The sequence below is a fragment of the Hippocampus bargibanti genome, linkage group LG22 (assembly GCF_051943395.1).
Source record: "Hippocampus bargibanti isolate YZ-2025 linkage group LG22, ASM5194339v1, whole genome shotgun sequence".
Taxonomy (NCBI): Eukaryota; Metazoa; Chordata; class Actinopteri; order Syngnathiformes; family Syngnathidae; genus Hippocampus; species Hippocampus bargibanti.
Genome location: NC_142755.1, coordinates 1,201,144 through 1,213,814, shown reverse-complemented (window position 1 = coordinate 1,213,814; position 12,671 = coordinate 1,201,144). Strand labels below are relative to the sequence as shown.

General features: G+C 41.9%; 1 protein-coding gene across 1 annotated transcript in view; it reads left to right on the top strand.

Annotated features, from left to right (window-relative positions):
- mkln1 (muskelin 1, intracellular mediator containing kelch motifs) overlaps window positions 1–12,671 on the top strand; it is an 86,402-nt gene that overhangs the window by 2,073 nt on the left and 71,658 nt on the right. The gene's annotated exons all lie outside the window — the stretch shown is intronic.

The window sequence follows — 12,671 nt, the reverse complement described above, 5'->3', positions numbered from 1 at the left end:
TATCGATATAACGAGACTTTACTGTATTGAGTTTTAGGACGACATAAACATTCAATGCAGCGTAAGCAACCTTATACTCACTTCTTTCATCAGATAAAAAGAGTTAATTCCTAAATGATATGGGTCTGGAGTTATATTAGCTTGAAATGAGGGTGGCTGTTGCAAAAATACAATACGTACATATTGGTTTATATAGCGCTTTAACAACAGCTGAACCTGTTGTGGAAGGGAAAAAACATTGCTAAAGGCCATGGCCAGCGTTCTATCGGCACCCAAACAAGAAAAAACAATTTTAGAATATGAATTGTAAAGGGTTTGTCCTTAGGTACACCCAACATTTAGCAACAAAGGTAGGTGTTGAAAAAAAATGTTTGACCCGAGCTGGAAAGTTTCAAGTTCGCCAGATTCATATCATTAAAAAATAAAGAAATAAAAATTTTAAAATAAAAACAGTTGGAAAATATGTACCGCAAATTTACAAAATACTTCGATTTACCACGGCCAAACATTTTCCACAAGAGGCGGAATCAGAAGACTTTGTTTACCCGGAGAGACTGAGCGACCAACAAACCTGTGAAAGCATGTTGAGGTGAGTGAAATACTTTTACTTTGGTGTTTGTGTCTTTAGCTAGGGGAGTTAGTTTCATTTTGTTGAGGTGAGTGAAATACTTTTACTCTGGTGTTTGCGTCGTTAGCTAGGGGAGGTAGTTCCATTTTGTTTAGGTCAGTGAAATACTTTTACTCTGGTGTTTGCGTCGTTAGCTAGGGGAGTTAGTTCCATTTGCTGAGGTGAGTGAAATACTTTCACTCTGTTATTTGCGTTGTTAGCTATGGGAGGTAGTTCTGTTTTGTTTAGGTCAGTGAAATACTTTTACTGTGGTGTTTGCGTCGTTAGCTATGGGAGATAGTTCCATTTTGTTGAGGTGAGTGAAATACTTTCACTCTGGTATTTGCGTCGTTAGCTAGGCGAGTTAGTTCCATTTTGTTAAGGTAAGTAAAACACTTATACTCCGATGTTTTTGTCGTTAGCTGGGCAAGTTAGTTCCATTTTGTTGAGGTAAGTAAAATACTAATACTCTGGTGTTTTCATTGTTAGCTAGGCAAGTTAGTTCCATTTTGCACATTGATGGTTAGATTTTAGAACTTACTATCTCTCAAATATCACTTAGAATAGGGTAGGCTCAAGCATCAACACTTTTGGTTTGATTAATTAATTGTAAGCAATTGTTAGCAAAACTATGTAATCATAGAAGTGGATTTAGATGTGATACAGGAGGAATGCCACATGAACTTGAAATAGTGATATGTACTAAATCCTTTTGCTCTCTGTGGACACATCCACTGAGGCTGCAAAGAACCAAGAAGCATATCAGATCAGGGGAACCCAGTAGCTCATTTCCATAAATATCATTGACAACACCGGTCCTCCAAAATATTCACCTCTCACCCTCAACCATAGACCTTGACCGTTGAAAGTTAAACGTCACGCCGCTAACTCCCAGGTGGCCCAGCACTTTGCTTATTTATCTCCTTTCTGCCCTCCGATTTGTCTGTCACTAGTAGCACAGCTGCAGATATTTAATTGATAGACACGTTTCCCCACAGGAAAACGCTTATTCACACTTTCCACGGTGTCGAAACTGGAAAAAGCAGTGATGGATAAGAAGAGGCAGGGATGGGAATAGTGGTGAGTGGGATTGTTGGAAACAATCCATACGACGGCGCCTCACCGCCAACCCACTTTTAATACCACTCCGATGGCACTAGCATTTATTTGTCTGAGGGGTTGTGGTAAAGGGCCAGCAGGTTAGTAGAAGAGAGAGAAAGGGTCTGGGGGTCTTTCATTTTATCCATACATGACAGTACTGCGTGGAGAAGCGTTCATTCAGAGTCAGGCTCCTGTGACTAGAAACAAGAACCTTAAATTTGTAGCTTTTGACTGATTTCCGGTGAAGAAATTAGTACCATTACAAAATATCATAGTTTGTGCAATTATCGTTCAGGTAAGTTTAAACAGGGTAATCCATAATTAATACAAAATATCAACATTATTGTTGTTTGACATGTCAGTACTGATTTTAGCAAGGGTCTTGCAACTTGAGTCCTGATTCGCTTTTGGGGGCCAAATACATTGATGTGGCGGGTTAGATCTGGCCCCCTTGCCTTAAGTTTCACAAAAGCGGCATATATTCTTTATCCTATGGAAAAACCCGTGGAATATGACAACCTCTTGATTGCCATAGTTTGCATTTCATTCTCAAAGCAGTGATATTGTCACTAAGCTGACTCATTGTTGTTCAGTGAGATGATTCCCCCCCACCCCACCCCTCTCGTGATCTATCGGTAACATAATGTTTACGATTCGCGTGTGTCTGCGAGAGGCGTGCACCCTCCCCAGGCTCTCGCTCAGGATATTGGGTAATGTCTGGATTCCGTGCATTGTGGGTCCAGTCCGTCTGCAAAGGCAATCGAGATGGCGCTGAAAGATACTTCAAAATATGGGACCGCGCAGCAAATGGGGAGGTGATTTTCCATTCGGGAAGGGGGCCTTGTAAAGAGGAGCCGGGAGCTCGGAAAGCTGACATATGTAACAAGAGATGGCAAATATGTGTTTTCGTTTAAAAGTGGAATAGGGATGACAGTCGTGAGCTGCAGGGTTGTCTGTGTAGAAGGGTCCATATTGACCAGTGTTTCTCAAACCTTAAGGCTTGTGTTTTACATCATGAAAGGTTTTACGGCACAGCATCAAACAAAAAGCCTTTAAAATTCTGGAATGGAGATTTTTCTGCAGTAATAATTTAGTTTTCGCCTCACGCTATGTAGAGCAAAACACAGAAGGGCCGACCAAACTTGAACCAACGTTGCTGTGTTGAAGCAGTCAATATTAGAAAATAAACATGTAGCAAGACATGGCGACGGGACGATAACATATCGTCTTTATCAGTCTTCTCGTGTTTATGCGGCAATACTGTGAGTCACCGTCCTTTTGTTACCCGACCTATTTTTTTTGTGCAGTAGAAAGAAAATATTGCATGGGCTTAGAATAGTGCTGCAAAAATATATTGTTTGACCATCTGGCAACATTTAAAAGTTGACATATTTAGCAGAACTGAAAGAATAAAAATCCTCTGAACATTTTTACAAGGCTATAAAAAAATATGCGGAGTTCTTGAAGCGTATCCATTTCAAAATTTGCACACGAAAGAAGTGTGAAGTATGCTTGGAAGTGTGTAGTGTCTGCATTTTTACTCAAAACTGCCACAAAAACGTCAAGATTAAAACAAAAATGGCTGCATGTTGTCACAATTTCCAAGGTGTTGATGGTGGTGGACCCCAAAAAAGCAGGCAGGAGGGAGTAGCAGGGTGTTTTGACAAATTGTATTAAAATAAAGTCAGCAGGTACAAAATCTAAAACATCAAAGTCATCAGAACAGGAAAGTCCAAAGTATCAAACAAAACCATGAGTAAAAATATAACAAGATGACACAAACCTGACAGGGTGAAACAATGACCTGACACTGAATGGTTGTGCTGGGAGTCCTTTTAACTGCCCCTGATTGAAGCAACCAACACCTGTGCAGCTGCAGGCGGGGCCAACAGTGCCACCCGTTGGTCACCAACCGGAACGTGGCACATGTCAGTTCGGCACAACACAAAAAACGTTTCCTGTACTTTCCAAAAAAAACCCGCTGATCGGAACCGTTTTACGAAAACAGGATCTGCTTCTGAAATAAGATGAAGAAAAACAAAGCTGAGACGGAATAATGTCATAAAACATTTTAGGTCAGATAGCCCCTCGCCCATCCCTCTCCCCCTTTCGCTTTGAGTGACATAGATGTAAAGGACACATTAAATGTTCCCATTCTACACAAAACGCTTTTTCCACATTTGACCTTATGTAACAATGAGGCCTTCATTCTCTCTCCATATGCTGCCCAGTGGCTTTCAAGGGCCAGCAGATTGGGTTACGTCGGACTTTGCTTTCCTGTCAACCGCATTCATCTTTCCTGACTTGGGTTACATAATTCTGTGGCAAGCGTTCACACACACCCGACGTCTCCTGTCCGCTATTAAGATCTGCGCATCCTTCATCAGAAACATTTTTTATTCATTGCGTTGGAATGACTGCTGAGAAAAAATGCCAATGTTTTATAAATGTAAAGACATAAAATGTCAAAGTCATGCATGACTAGAAAATGAAGGAAATACCCAAGGTACTACTGTATATGTGGCTCACTAGATGATTTGAAATTTCGGTTTAGACTGAATAACCATCGTGGAACATGTCATGCTAGATTTCCTTTTGCAAGGCCACATAAACTAATGTGACAGTCCAGATCTGCCCTTCACGGGTCTAGACTTTGACACCTGTGCTTAAAAATGTATTAAAAGGAACCAAAATATTTTTAAAACCTATCCAATTAGACATTCCGGTGCATGACTTATTATTGGCATAGACTACTGCGTTATTTCTCCCACCTTTCTTTCATTTGCAAGATAAAGAAACTTTCTCAGCAAGGAGAAAGTTGGAGTAGCCGCGTGGAGCCAACGCTACAATCAAAGTCATTTCATTTAGTCATTTTCAAGCTAATCGCTGGCTGCTTTGCTTCATGCCAAGGATGCGAATAAGACGCCTTCCTCGATAACCAAATACCCCTGGCCACGGAACGGCTAATGAGCTTCATAAATCAAAGGGTAATTACCTCAAGACTACGAGCGCAAATTGATTAAAGACTAGCAGAGCCACTCCCCCACCCGCCCTGCTAAAATTGCGTGCAGAGATGTCGTCGTATGACTCAAAACCTTCCTTGCGCGGTATATGTTGCCAAAGTAGCTCTTTGACACGTCGGTCTCCCATCAAATCCCCCGCTGGGAACCTTTTCCCTTTCTGTGATCGACTGTTTCCATCGATGAATGTGTCCATTTTTCAGCCAGTCTATATGTTCCTGAGGGGGAAAACAGCTGCAAGATTTCCCAGCATCCATTAGCTTATTTGGGCAGACCTCACCTGCTACTTTTACTTGCTTTGCGCAGTCTGGAAGGAAACAGTGACACACCGCAGACCGATCCAGCATTCTCCGCGGGGCCCTTTGATCAGTGATTTAGCACCTCAAATGCTGGACGTGTGCGCCACGATTTATAGTTTGGGGTCAAGATCGAGTCGTTACTCTAACGCTTTTATTTTTGCAAGCCCGTATGCGTGAAAGGAGGGAGGAGGTAAACGTAATAAGTGGCGTGATGGGAAATTGGAACGTCACCGTTGGCGAGAACGAGCGGGTTTCGCGCCCTAGCGGTGAATATGCGCCGTTCCTTGATTGCTTCGTCCAACTTGAGTGCTGGCAAGAAGCTTGATTCCATTTGTTATGTCAGATGCGCCGTCTGATATTCAGGCGAAGCCAGTTCAAAGATTACTTAAAGAGACAAGGGAGGGTTCTTACAGAGGCAGCTGGTTGAACCTCTTAAGTCAATTTTCTAAACCCTTTGATGGACAGCTGTTACGCCAGTGGGCAGTTTTTTCAGGGTACAGGTTATCATTATTGGTTCATGAAAGGGTTAAATTAACTCTTGGTTAAACATGTTTCTTTCCCTTTTACCAACTTCATTGGAATCGGTTTTGATTTGTGCAATGTGTTTCCACAGCTGACACGTTAACCGAAGCCTCAGATCAATTTCCAATTGTCGGAGGGTAAAGTTATCTTGAAGTTCATCGCTTGGTGAGGTGTTTTGGTCTATTGTCTCAAAAGACGTAAAGTCAACTTGTTTGTGCTGCTGAATCTGACACGTCAACGACAGTGTCTTTAGTGCTCCTCTCTGTTGTGTCTTAGAGATAATATAGGAATGTTTTGCATCATGTTGCAAAATTAAAAAAAACAGCAACAAAAAATGGTTCTCGAGAGGACAATGATGCAATCCTGCGGTAAAAGACTGATTGCACTTTAGCTATCACTTTACTTTGAAATACCGCATTGTTTTATTTATTTAGTTTTTTAATGGTCTCTTAATCAGTCTAGAGACTCTTTAGTCATTGGCTGGCCATTACCTCATTGAGCAGTCACATTCTCACACGTTGCTCAATCCACTTAAAAAAAATTGGCTCACATTTCTGTTTTTAAGTCCCGCCTTCTTGGGTGACTTGACTTGTCCATGTTCACCCACTCTAGGTCAATCCTTAACCCTTTGATGGACAGCGGTTGCCATAGTGGACAGCTTATCACATTATCAGGTTACAGTGTGCAGGAAAGGGTGAAAACACACCCCGCCGATTGGTCGCGTTGTCACTCGGTGTGTGTCCAAGTGTCACGACGTGACAAGAATAGCCGCCCTATTGGGGCGCTGAAACCATTTTAGAAGTGGTCTTCGCAGAGCTGTATGAGTCACTGAGCGACCTGAAATAACTAAAGAAACATGATGCCGCAAATGGAGACCAACCCAAAAAACTTCAGTTTTTGTTTAGATGTGTGTTGACAGAATGTAGGCCACTTAACCTACAAAGATACTCGGCGATCTGAAATAGTTTTCTGCTGGAATACATTCTTCCCCATGTCATTCTAACAACGTCAGCATTTTCTCCAGGCATCGGGCACTTGACGTTAAAAGTGTCTACTTTGATTCTGGAAGATTTACTGCCCATTTTAAATCAAACCAATCCCCCTGGGTTAAACTTAAAGGCACAATTGTGTCTCAACCTCATTTGCACCGAATAAACTAGATCACAGAATTTATTACTACCCCAGTGTAAATCCCGCATAAACCCCGTAAAACCCAGTGGAAAACCAAAAAGGCAAAGTGGGCCACTTTACCCATCGGCGTTAACACATATGTTCCTTTTCCCACCACCCCATGTTGAAAAGAACCACATTATACATTACATACCGGTGGTTAGATTGTAAAAGTTGTGTATTCCGGGCTAGTGCGTAGTCTATCAAACTTTGAGACAAGAAACCGCTCTTAGCGGTCTTTGCGGCGTGACATTTAATCACCACATGTATATGTAAAAACAAGCTGTGTGTACGAGTGAGACTGCGCCTTTGCCAGCTCTGCGGGTACATTTCGCCGCCCTTAGAGGAGCGGGAAACGAAATGGCTGTTCTAAACCCCCTATTAGACTGCCAGGGCCTTTCAAACCGTCTGCTGTATGCATTACAAAAAGGGGCCAAAGCAAGACGTAAGCATTCATGTTTACGTATGGGACGATGCAAAACGATCACACGTTTTCCACGCTCTGTGTGATTTCAATACCGAGGTAGCAAAACGCCGCTAGCGGGATCGATGAAGGAAATGAATCCAAGCCGACGAAATTTGATTCGAAGCAATGAAAAGATGCCATTTAAGTGTCTGGCTAACGCAAGAGCAATTAAAATGCTTTGTCAGCCTTATTAGTGCAGACTGCTCCCTGTTTATCCAAGCGGCATTGGGGCGAAAAAAAAACACAATGTTGCAGGCGTCAGCGCACAGGCACTTAGACTTTACACTTCGCATCTAGAGAGAACACCGCTTGTTCGTCATCGCGGTTGTCGCACAAAGATATGAACCGAAAAGCCAAGTTGTGTTTCTTTTCCCAACACGTTGGGTTTCTGCAAAGTGCGCTGAAATGACTTTGACAAGTATATTGTAGCTTTTTTTTTTTTTTTTTTTGTATTAGCAGTCGGCTAGGACAGACTAAGCACAGAAACATGAGGCGGAGTGAACACACAGGGACTAAAACAAATACAAAAGATAATCAAATATATCTGAAAACATAAAACTGGATGTTGCCAATTAGCTTCCATGCATGTGCCACAAAATATCAACGCACACAACTACTATATTATCTGATGCAGGAACAAGAAGAACTACATTTCCACGAGCATTTTTTACGAGTAATTGCATCACACAACAATGGCTACAAAAGCATAATGATACAAATCTATTTTCCAATCTTAAAAATGATCTAAAATAATTATGGTGGAAGACCAAGAATGATGCTGACAATTTGCCGTCATAACAGCAGGCATCACCAAGAGAATTTCTGTCGGTTTGGCCAAATTATCTTCAAATTCACCCATTAACATGTCATGTTTTTGCAGCAGTGCCTGAAAAGTCACATGGACCTTCTCGCTGGCATTTGGCGGGCGCCGTGGAAGTTTCCACCAATCCAAGTACCAAAAGTGTCAAAACCGATTGACTGAGAATAGAACCTATTTTTTTATTATTATACAATAGGAAATTGTTACTTTCTCTTCTAAAATATTCAGACTTCATAAAGTTACTTTTTTAAAACCGGCAGGCCACAGTCTGTAACTGGTTCCATATTGTGGTTACGAAGGCAGAAAGCCATTACCAGATACGGTCAAATGAATATTATTTGAACAAATCAGTGTGATTCAGTATATTTTATTGACAAAATATTTGCCAATGGTAACTCTTGAAAATAGCTTGAACTAACGAGACAATGTTTAATCACAAAATCTTCGTTTTGGACAGGTGTTGATTCCACCCAACCTGTTGTGATTCACAACTTAGTTATGAAACAAATTTTCCCTTTTGAGTACCAAAAGCCAGAGCAAGCTAGCCTCTGACCATTCAAAAAAACGCCGCTACATAAGCGAGGCACGTGACGTGTAGAAATAAACGCTCACAAAATGAGCAAAAATCCTAATTACAGAGCTGAGGTGGACCGGATCGCCGGGTGCCAAACACATGACTACCGCAAAGGGAAGAAATGGTGGACGAGACAAAAAAGTTTCAAAGACGTACAGATGACGGTTGAAGAAACCTTTTCATCGATGGACCACTCCTGTACGACTGAGAGCTTACACAGACGAGCCAAAAAAGTGTTAAAGGGAACTAGAAAAACTGGAAATGTGTAAACTTTGAAGTGAAACCACGCTCTGCAGTGAGCTGGGCAAAATTACAAAGCTGTGTCTGATGAAATTAAACTCGATTAGACAGGAAGAGTTGTGACCAGTAAACATTGAACTTCAGTAGCTACAGAAGTCAGTCGGTCCATTTATTTCTTTTTAACCAAAGGCAAACAACACACATAACCAAAGTGGTTGTTTTTTCATATTTGATTGTTAAAGCAGTTCCACTTAAGTTACTTAAAAATGCGTCCCAAAAAATGTACGGCCACAATATGATTTCAGAGAACACATTCTCTTTCCGTTTTACTCAAAACCGCATCAATGAAGTGTACATTTTAGAAGCACAGGACCATGTGAAGAAAAGTCTGATGAAAGTTCGAAGTCTTTGTTATTTTTTCAGTCATGGGGTTCTGCGGTGAGAACTAGGTCAAGGGGCCCCCAGACTGCTGCTGTGCACACTTTACACACCTCTGAGCTTCGCCTCAGGAAGCGCATGAAGGAAATAGGGAGGGCATATGTCGGCTCTTCAGATGAAGTGCTGATTGACTCCTGCGGCGAGTGGCCATATTCCCCCAAAAACACTCTTGACAGTCCTGCTCCTTGACCGGCTTTAGGGATGGGTGCGCAGGTTATGCAAAGGCGTGTAGGTGGGGAAGCCAGACAGCAACAACTTTTAAGCGAGGGGCTTTTGTGCAAGCGCTGAATGAGCATTTTTCCTTTGAACTCGCTGCATCTTTCAAATTTGGGACAGTAGTCGTGTGTCCACAGTTTCAGGTTAAATACACAACATATCTTTAATTTCATGTTGACCTGTGCAGTGAAACTTTACCCGAGAGTAGCCGTAAACATCTATAAGCAAGCCTGTCGACACATATATTTACCAGCTGCCAAACAAATATTTGTTGTGTACTTTGCCGTAGCTAATGCTAGCAATGTATGATTTAGCTCATAATGCAATAACCCTAATCCAGCCGCTTTGAAAAGAAGTGAAGTCTACCCAGGACTGGTCGCACGGTAAACATTCAGACAGGACAACCAGCCAGATTCAAACCAATGGAGAATTTCGAGTACCCACTTGTTCCAATATAAGGGAGGAAATTGGAGTAAGATCAGAGAAAACCCACGACATCTGAACCCATTTGGTGTTGAAGTCATACAGTATCATCACATCTTCAATGAATGGTGCTTTGCACAAGGATGAAGGGGAATAACATCCCGATGAATCAGCCGGTGCGCTTAACATATCGAGAAAGTCCAATTTAAGCCCTTCCCTGTAGTTTATGTATCTCCACATTCCTGAAATACAACCTCATTTAAAAGCTCTTCCTCCTCGCACTTTATCACCTCAAATAGATCAAGGCGGGTGCTTCTGCGTGGGTGGCTTCACGTTTGACTGCATGCAACCTTGACGAGGCCGTAGTCGTCATCGGGAGGTGTTGGGGGGTTTTGGCCGCTATTTCCATCATCCCCCTTCCTTTGAGCATTAACCAACCTCACCCCTTCCTCGACATTCTAGGCCTCCCCTTTGCGTGTTTGTCTTTTGACCCACTTTGACAGAAAATCAAAGGCAGGCTTTTGCTGTGTCAACACCACGGACAGCAGTCGTATCATTGTTAGTGTTGGACACAGATGGAAAGAATGAGACGAGATAAAAGCAAGAAGGGTCTTGTGTCAGAGCCATTAGGGCCACCCTTTTTATTCTCACCAAAATCACGGTTCACTGAATACTTGGCAATGAAAAACAATCGTGTCGCGTTACCTTTCGGCAGGTGTATGTTTAACTTCTGGTTTGTCGGTGTGGATTTCTTCACTGTCTTTTTTCTTGTAAATGGATGTGACCGTTTTGTGTCAAAAGGCTTTAGCATGTGAGTTAAGTCACAAACTTCCTTTAAAAGCCTTAAACATGGTTGCAGCAGAGAGCAACCCAAAGCTGAGCTTTTCTGTTCTCTAGTTTTTCAATTCCCTGTACATGAGGTGTTCTGTTGGTACTGCGTAGGGACTCTGATTCTTGACTCCAGGCCATATTGAATGTACCAACCGCTGGTAGCACAATGTCGGTCTCTTCACCTCACGTTGTTTTCGTCAGTGGAAAAAGCGCATTCATGCCGTGCTGGTACAACGTGAGCACTGTAAAACAAAGCATCATTTCTATTTTGTGCAAACCTTGTGAATTCTCACAATAATTGCAGAGGCACGTGCTCACATGCTCCTTCTAATTCCTTGGAAAATGTTCGTCTTCAGTTTACAAGACGGGTGCCCCCTCAATGTTCTTTTTGGTAAATTGAAACCACCCATAAGGTGTTTACTTAGCTCATGATAAGTTACAGTGTGTATTCTCACCTGACATTAACAATATACACGTGCTATGTATAAACAGACTCGGGATGAACAAACCGCTCTGGTGCAGCTCTCTCTTTTTTTTTCTTTTGGTTGATTCCAGGGAGCTCAGCACAGGTCGTCTCTGGATTAGTGAGGAATGCGGCTTCATAAAGCTGCTTCAAAGGTACTTTTTCTTTGCCAAAAACCTCTAACTGTAACAGGATGCTATGAAAATGGCAAAAATACCCTGGATGCCTGTGTTGGATTTACCCCAGCAGAATCTTGCTACCGTGTGCACAACCTTGCACCGATATAGCAAAATGATCACCAAAGATAACATTGAATTTGAAGCGTAAACAAACAAGGATGTAATGGAGGGGCCAGTGCTCTCTTGTCATTGCAACGTGCTGTAAAACGTGTTAGCCTTTGGCCCAGTGAGATAAGAACTTGTTTCATCCCACCTAAGCCCGAAACCGTTTTCTTCACTTCCTCTCTGTAATGTTTCCACAAACAAAACTCTCTATAGAAATTAGCATTAAAAGTGAATACATTTTTATTCACTCATAAAAACCCTGAGGTTAGCAGTGACAGGACATTGGGATTTTCTAGGTAGGCTGTTGAAATGGTCCGAAAATGTGAAGGGATTTACGAAACCCTTGCTGACTCACAGTTCCTCAATGCTAATGACTATGACATTCAGGTCATCACCCTCATGTTAAACCTGCGCCCCCTTATCAACTGGTGCTTTTAAGGCTTTTCCTTGGCAGCTTTATTATCATTGGTCTGAAGGATTTGCTTCCCTAAATGTGCTCCCTGTAGTCATAAACGCAGGCTCCATGTGGGACAAATTGTATCACGTCACAGTATTTAACTGCTGTTAAAAATAACGCCAACTACCGCTTGAAATATTTCAAGTGATCTTGTGAACAGTGGGAAGATTGGCATTTTGTGTCGTGGTGTGGACTACCAGTTTTAAATGATGGTTTTGAGGAACCATGCACATTGACAATTGCAGTGTTATGTTACCATGGTCTCAATTTCCTGTTTGCGATAACGAAAGTCTGGTGACGTCCTCGAAGTTTGTTTGTAGGATGGGATACGGTTGTGTACAGTAATTGTGTTTTATAAAACACATTTATGTCTTTATATCTGAATATTTTTTCGAGTACTACACATAAAATATAATATAAAACATGATTAAGTTGAACATAAAGACTGGTTTTACTCATTTTACTCCAGTCACAGAATGGACGCGATGGTGTAACATGAAGACAATCTTTGCATCAAAGCTGCAGTCATAGTTGTTTTTGGCAGAAGATAGATAATATACGTCTGGAGGTTTTGATATTATTTGCCCTTACGTAGAAGTTGTTTAAGAATTATGTAACTACCGCGAACTAGATGCTAATTTATCTCAAAATGCTCAAAATCCCTTACCATGGGAAACCCTTTGCCCGACACGTGACCTGCCCGGATTTGCCTTGTTAACCAGACCCTCCAAAGCGAGAAG